This window comes from Garra rufa, chromosome 25 (assembly GCF_049309525.1).
Source record: "Garra rufa chromosome 25, GarRuf1.0, whole genome shotgun sequence".
Classification (NCBI taxonomy): Eukaryota; Metazoa; Chordata; class Actinopteri; order Cypriniformes; family Cyprinidae; genus Garra; species Garra rufa.
Genome location: NC_133385.1, coordinates 26,440,835 through 26,449,512, shown reverse-complemented (window position 1 = coordinate 26,449,512; position 8,678 = coordinate 26,440,835).

The window sequence follows — 8,678 nt, the reverse complement described above, 5'->3', positions numbered from 1 at the left end:
GGCTGATCTTAGCTGGTTTAAGCTGGAGGTAGCTGGTTTTAGCTGGTCTCCCAGCCTGGCAAGGCTGGTTTTAGCTGGTGGTCTACCAGCCTGACCAGCCTGGCCAGGCTGGGAAAGTGGCCAAAACACCTCTAAAACCAGCCTGCTGACCAGCTATGACCAGCTAAAACCAGCCAACCAGCCTAGGCTCATTTTAGCTGTTTTTTTTAAATCAGGGAACATATGAATACATCTGTTAAAAAACAATAATGTCATCCTAAAGAGTCACAATAGCAACTTATCCCAACGTAGCTTAGCCTGTAACTTAGCAAGAGATATTAAACATGAAAAGTGTCTGTATTTCACATTCAAATTTGTTTTCAACTATAATCTGTCCTTTTTAACATTGTTAGTTGTATGCTAAATGTATTCAAATGCACACGCCTAGCTAAAACATGCTTCAATATGGGATTGTATACAGAATACAGCTCTTTATTCCTTAAATATCAGACGATCATATGTGTCCTTAAATGTGAGACACATTAATGTTTCAAGCTTGTTATGTCTGGAAAACGCAACATACAGAGCTGTAATCATAACTGTGTACGAAAACAATCATGAGTGCTTGCTGTTTTACTGCCTCTAGTGGACATTTCAGTTGATATGTATCTATTTTGCATCAAGTGGTCGCTTTCAACAGAAATTAACAACTTGCAATGAAAATGAATGACTTCTGGTTGTTTTGTCGCTGCTAGTCACTGTGAACACTGCTTTAGGCCTTCATGGTATTGATTTCATTCATTAGTGAGCAATTCTGAATCTATTTGACAGTGGAAACGCTAATAGATTTGCTCAAAAAAGTGTCTGCTCTAAACGACGGTGTTTGGTGTACTAGTGTAATGGGTTAAGCTCTCAGCTTTATGAGTATGTGTCCTTATAGCATAAGCGGATAATCCTAATCCCACCAGGTTATGTCAACAATCCAACAATTCAGTGAGATTTTAGCCCAGAGCGGGAATAACTAGAGGCATTTTGTGCTGATTTGCATGCAGTGCCACAAATGCGTTGTTAGCGCTTTGGCCCATCGCTAGTCGCCTAGCTTGATTTTCAGCACGCCAGACAAACAATATCACCGACGTCTGTGTGCAGAAACAGAGATCAGGATGTTTTCATACTGCTGAACGGGAAAAAAAGCCATTTGATTTTGTATGCGCAGACAGGAAGGAGCACTCTGGAGAAGTTAGCGATCCACCCTCCCCCCACTAGCCGACTCCTGGAATCCTCCATTAGCAAGTGTACATTCCTGAATATTTCACACGCCTTCAATATATTGTGTCAACATCACACTTTTCGTCTCACTCTCAGAACGAAGCTCCTCAGGTACAAATGAGGCGAGAGCACTTTTAAGAAGCACTCAGCACGGAGGATGAGCGCCTTTGTGATGCTGATGTCAGCGCTAATACGCTAAAGAATACAGAGCAACTGTGACAGTTAGCACTGAGGCGTTAGCTGCGTTATGGTGAAATGATTATTGTCTCTACTTTTTGATGAGCTACCTTTTGCTGCTGTTTTCATTTTCCGTAGCTTTATTTGAGAAGAAAGACTTGAATTAAAGTGTGAATGTGTCCCAACTTCAGCAGAGGAAAATACAGTCGCAGTTTTATTTCCTTTAGGAAAATTAGCAATGGATTTACGATAACGTTAAAAACATTTGCTGCACAAACCATAGCGTTTGTAGTAAAGCTGTGGTTAAATGGTACGCTTTTACAGTACCACACTTTTGCCATAGTAAAACCATGTTAATTTTTATAAGGGTTAGCAAAATAAAAGAAACTCTAAATTTCAGTGCTAAAATCCATTCACTTTTATACTATTTTGTTTTTGAGCTACTAAGATATGAATACATTTGTTAAAAAACAATGTAAACATAGCCTAGCATAGCTTAGCCTGAATCTCCTTGTTGAAAAAAAAACAGCATATGCTGGTTAGGTATGTTTTGATGCTGGTTTAAGCTGGTCCTTTGCTGGTTTAAGCTGGTCCTTTGCTGGTTTATACTGGTCCTTAGCTGGTTTAAGATGGTCCTTTGCTGGTTTAAGATGGTCCTTAGCTGGTTTATGCTGGTCCTTAGCTGGTTTAAGCTGGTCCTTAGCTGGTTTAAGCTGGTCCTTAGCTGGTTTATGCTGGTCCTTAGCCGGTTTAAGCTGGTCCTTAGCTGGTTTATGTTGGTCCTTAGCTGGTCCTTAGCTGGCTTATGCTGGTCATTAGCTGGTTTAAGATGGTCCTTTGCTGGTTTATGCTGGTCCTTAGCTGGTTTAAGATGGTCCTTTGCTGCTTTATGCAGGTCCTTGGCCAGCAACATGACCAGCAAAGGACCAACATAAACCAGCTAAGGACCAGCATAAACCAGCAAAGGACAATGGTGGTCCTTAGCTGGTTTATGCTGGTCCTTTGATGCTTTATGCTGGTCCTTGGCCAGCAACATGACCAGCTACGGACCAGCATAAACCAGCAAAAGACAATCTTAAACCAGCTAAGGACCAGCATAAGCCAGCTAAAACAGTACTTAGCTGGCTTATGCTGGTCCTTAGCTGGTTTTAAATGGTCCTTTGCTGGTTTATGCTGGTCCTTTGCTGGTTTATGCTGGTCCTTTGCTGGTTTATGCTGGTTCTTTGCTGGTTTATGCTGGTCCTTTGCTGGTTTATGCTGGTTCTTTGCTGGTTTATGCTGGTCCTTTGCTTGTTTATGCTGGTCCTTTGCTTGTTTATGCTGGTTCTTTGCTGGTTTATGCTGGTCCTTGACCAGCAACATGACCAGCTAAGGACCAGCATAAACCAGCATGAATCAGCATAAATCAGCTAAAGACCAGCATTAACCAGCAAAGGACCAGCATAAACCAACTAAAGCCAGCATCCCAGCATCAAAACCTACCTGACCAGCATATGCTGTTTTTTTTCAACAGGGCTTAGATCTATTAAACATTTTGTATTTTACATTCAAATTTGTGACCCTGGACCACAAAACCAGTCTTAAGTCGCTGGGGTATATTTGTAGCAATAGCCAAAAATACATTGCATGGGTCAAATTTATTGATTTTTCTTTTATGCCAAAAATCATTAGGAAATTAAGTAAAGATCATGTTCCATTAAGATTTTTTGTAAAATTCCTACTATAAATATATCAAAATGTAATTTTTGAATAGTAGTATGCATTGTTAAGAACTTAATTTGGACAACTTTAAAGGTGATTTTCTCAGTATTTTTTTGCACCCTCAGATTCCAGATTTTCAAATAGATGTATCTCGGCCAAATATTGTCCTATCCTAACAAACCATATATCGATAGAAAGCTTATTTATTGAGCTTTCATATGATGTATACATCTCAGTTTTGTAAAATTTAACCTTATGACTGGTTTTGTGGTCCAGGGTCACATTTGTTAGCTGTTTTTAGCTGTATGCTAAACTGATTTGAATGCAGTCGCCTAGCTAAAACATGCTAAAATATGTGATTTTATACAGAATACAGCTCTTTATTACCTAAATATCAGACGATCCTGCATCCTCAAATGTGAGACACATTATTGCTGTGTTTCACAGTAGCAGCGTAGCGCGGCTAAAAAGTCTCAGAGAGCCGGACTGTCACAGCTGATGGTGTGCTATGAAATATGGCCTCAGTCTGAATTTATGTGCATGAACTATGTGCCGTACCAATTAAAATGGCCATTTGGTGAGCAAGTGACAAGTGTGTTTGATGTTAGCCGAAACTGAGGGGCTTCTGTTAGCAAGAGCAGGGGCTTTTCTCCCATGAGGTCTGATTTGAGGGCTGTAAAGGGCAAGGCAGAGACGGGGTCTGATTGAGATTGGGACGCAGAATGGGAGAGAGGGATGGAGGGCGATAGACGGAGAGAAAGATAGCATTAGCAGAGAGAGCGGACAGCAAAGTGACACGTCACTCCTCCTCAGGGCTCTGTCTCGCTGTCAGCTCTGACTCAGTGACCTTGAAGTGGGCTCCAGGAAGTCACAACAGAGAGGACCGAACTAACAAGCTGCATCAGATTTGCTCTTTTCCTCCACGCGTTTTAACGTAGGCGCTATGGGAGTCATTTAGCGCAGGGTTTGATCTTTAACATTATCGTGGCCCAGCGCCCTTTTACTGTGCGCTTTTGTTTGCATAACTCTGTGTGTCTGTGGTGTCTTTGATGTAGTCCAAAGGCTGAGACCATCTTGACCAGCAGCGGTGTATGGCATGAACTCTGAAATGCAGTATCTGTCCACAGTCTAGTTCCTGTGCGATTTTAGAACCTATGTGGTGTATTTTTTTGCAAATAAATACATTATGAACTCTTTAGAAAGCATATTGTGATTATTCTTATTATTATTACACAGTTTGCTCTCTAAACGGTTGACAATGCATTTATAAGAGAACATTGTGTAAAAATAATAATAATATTATCTCTAGCATGTTGTATTTAATCATTATTACGATAATTAATATTGTTATTTAGTCACAGTATGCTTTCTGAAGAGTTAACAATGTAATTATATGTTAACATTGTCTAATAATAATAATAATAATTTTTGCAAGTAAATATATACATTAGTTATATGAGAAAATTTGCTCTCTAAATGGTTAAATGATTTTTTTGACAACATTGTATAATATTAATAATAAAAGTATTATTAATTCTTTAGCATGTTGTGATTATTTAATCATTATTGTAATTATTATTTAGTAAAAGTATGTTTTCTGAAGAGTTAACAATATGAGAAAATTGTTTAATAATAATAATAATAATTTTTGCAAGTAAATATATACTGTAGTTATATGATAAAATTCGCTATCTAAATGGTTGAAAATGTATATATATGAGAACATTGTATAATAATAATAATAAGAAGAAGAAGAAGAACAAGAAGAAGATAAAGAAGAAGAAGAAGAAGAAGAAGAAGAAAAGTATTATTAATTCTTTAGCATGTTGTGGTTATTTAATCATTATTGTGATTATTATTTATTAAAAGTATGCTTTCTGAAGAGTTAACAATGCAGTTATATGAGAAAATTGTTTAATAATAATAATAATAATAATACTCGTTGCAAGTAAATATATGTACTGTAGTACCATCTCTAAATGGTTGACAATGTATTTATTTGAGAACATTATGTAATAATACTTAATAATAATAATAACAGAGTATTATTCTGCATGTTGTACTTTTTATCATTATATTGATAATAATTATTGTTATTTAGTCACAATATGCTTTCTGATAGGTTAACAATGTAGTTATAAGAGAAAATAGTTTAATAATAATAATAAAATTGTATTATTGTTATTATTATTATGTTCATTGTATAATAAAAATAATAATAATTATTCTGAAAATAATAATTGGTATTTAGTCACCATATTCTTTCTGCAGGGTTAATAATATTTATAATAATAAAAAAAAATTTTGCAAGGAAATATGTACTGTAGCTATATGAGAAAAATGTTTAATAATAATAATACTTTTATATACTATATATATATATATATATATATATATATATATATATATATATATATAAAGACATTTCAAAAGTGTTATTACTTAGTTATATATGTGTATGTGTATGTATATGTATGTATTCCCGCAATGCGCAGCGATACTGACCATGAAAAAAAAAAAAACTATTATTTTGTCATGGTAGCATGTCCTAAAAATATAGTATTATCGTAGTATTTTCCCCCTGGAGGTTATTCACTTATCTAATGTTGGCAAATACCGCCCTGTAAACATGTGGAACTGTTCGAGCAACTGAATATCTCACAGTGTGTGTTATTAGGCGAGTGTGTTTGTACTGGAGCTGGATGAATTCCTCCCCGTCCTAATCTTGCTGTGAGGATTTTTTTTCAGCAGAACAATTTCGGTTTAGCGCTCTCCGTAGACAAAGGAAGCTCCAATCCAGCACGGCAACCCGCAGCGTGAGCCAGGCAGGAGACAAAGAGCTTTGTGAGCGTTTCATGCGGAGGCCTGGCGAGAGCGAGAGCAGAGCTAGAATTGGCGCTAGGCGGACCCAAACCTGAGTGCCTGAGTGCCCAGCGCAGCGTTATGCCCTCTTCACTTCCCGCGTCGCCGACTGATGTGGCACGAGCTTCGTCAGCAAGTGTACCTGCTTCTCTCCGGCTAAAACGAAGGGCCCTCTGAGCAGCGCCTAGGGAGGGAGTCAGATAGGAGCGCCGTGGCTGGCCCCGCAGGCTCGAACCCGCAGCCTGCTAGTCTGTGATGCCAGCCTCAGCCTTTAGGGCAGGCTGGGATAGACGGTACTCACAGCCCTAGACTGCCACCTACTGGCGGGGGCCTGGTACTGCGGCTTCTCTCCTGGACTTCAACCACAGCCAGCCTTAATTACAGCATGCTTCAGTTGTTGTGAGTGCATGTCAGAACAAATTATGTAAGTAATGAGGCTGAAAATGCTAAAGGAGTAGGAACACACTGGCGCGCTAATGCTCATGCCGAGAGAACACAAAAACAAACAACAGAGTGCACTGGCCGCATTTCTTTTTTTTTTTGGAGAAAAGAAATAATTATGGTTTGTATTAATGATAAAATAACATGATTGGTAATGGGAATTGGCAAATGCAGTGAAGAAGCTCTCTTGAGGATAAAATGATTTATATTAGCGACCGTCGTGCTTGAAACGTACGCTGTTGTTCTGTTTACAGGCATGTTGACTACTGTGGATATGAGGTTAGTGGATCATTTGAGAGAGAGACCCTTGGCCATGCCATTGGGGCATTGACATTATCTAGATGACTCAACGGAGGCTCGAAGGCAAATGATGAAACGGCCGTTGCGGATACGTCGCTCAGCGGTGGCAAATTTGATGCGTGCAAATTAATTCCGTACGATTGGATTTATAGGGTTCGCTAAAATATTATCGAGCCACAGTATTTTGGCTGGAGGTAGGCAAGTAGCTGCGGGGAACTTTGGCTCGGGATCTAAGGGAACTAGAGGGAGCAATTTCTGTCAAGTAGAAATAAAATGCTTAGGCTACATTAAACAGTGACTGTTCAGCTGTAATCCGGCTAAATATAGAGTGAAGCTCTTGCGTGGTAAGGTCTATTTTGCAATGGCCAGAGGTTTGGTTCAGGCCCTTTGATGTTATTATATTGCTGTGGCCTTTGCTTTGAGATGCGTGACTTTTAAGCAACTCGTGTTAGGTTTTATCTTTCGGAATCGATATCTGTGAGTCTGCTTTTATAAAGGAATAGTTCACTTATAAATTGGAGTTCTGTCGTCGTTTATTCCATCATGTTGTTCCAAACCTGTATGACTTACTTTTTCTTGTGGAAGACGAAATGAGATGTTTGGAAGAATGTTCACGCTGCTCTATTCCATACATTGAAAGAAATAGGTGCTATGTGATATTCTGTATTCTAACTATATTCTAACTTCTCTGAAGCTATTGGGTTGATTAGCCTGAAGAATACATTTTGTATTGTTGTGCACTTGGATGTCAGAATCAGAATGGAAATCCTCTTTATAGAATACTGCCGTCAAAGACGCTTTGAAGTAGCACAGGTGTATTTGTAGCAATAGCCAACAATAAAACCATTGTATGGGTCAAAATGATTCTTTTATGCAAAAAATCATTAGGATATTAAGTAAAGATCATGTTCAATGAATATATTTAGTAAATTTCATACCATAACTATATCAAAATGTAGTTTTTGATTACTTAAGAACTTAATTTGGACAACTTTAAAGGTGATTTTCTCAGTATTTAGATTTTTTTTGCACCCTTAGATTACAGATTTTCTCTCAGCCAAATATTAACAAACCATACATCAGTGGAAAGCTTATTTATTCAGCTTTTTTGATGTATAAATCTAATTTCAATTAAAAAAAATGTACCTTTATGACTGGTTTTGTGGTCCAGGGTTACATATGCAGTTCATAGGGGACATATCTTTTTACATAACATTTATCTATTTTATCTCACAATTCGGACTGTTTTCTCGTGAATGAAAGTTTATGCCTCCTAGTTCGATCTTTGTAACTCGATTTAACCCAACAAAGGCGAATTTTTCAACTCTGAGGGAAAAACAGCCAGAAGTGTGGGATATAATCTCATGATTCTGGGTCGAGGGTAAAAGAGAGAACGAGTTGATTTTCCTTATCAAAATTGTAAAAGTAAAGTCAGAATTGTGAAATATAAACAATTTACCTTATTTATTCTTGTATTCCATGACTTTCATAGACTGCTACTTGAAAACTGTTGTTTTTTGCAGACAAAAATTGGTATAATTTTCAAATAGTTTGTTAAGTTGCTTTGGATGAAAGCGGATGCTAAATACATAAATGTAAATGTAAACTTAAGATATGATAACAAAAAGCTGTCATGTGGTTTCAAAAAGATGTGGGATGTAGGACATATGTGACCCTGGGCACAAAACCAGTCATAAGGATCTTTTTTTTAATTATTGAGATTTATACATCATACAATATTTGGCTGAGATACAACTGTTTGAAAATCTGAGTGTGCAAAAAATCTAAATATTGAGAAAATTGCCTTTAAAGTTGTTCAAATGAAATTCTTAGCCATGCATATTACTACTCAAAAATTTTGATATATCTACAGTCGGAAATTTACAAAATATCTTCATGGAACATGATCTTAATATCCTAATGATTTTTGGCATCAAAGAAAAATCGAT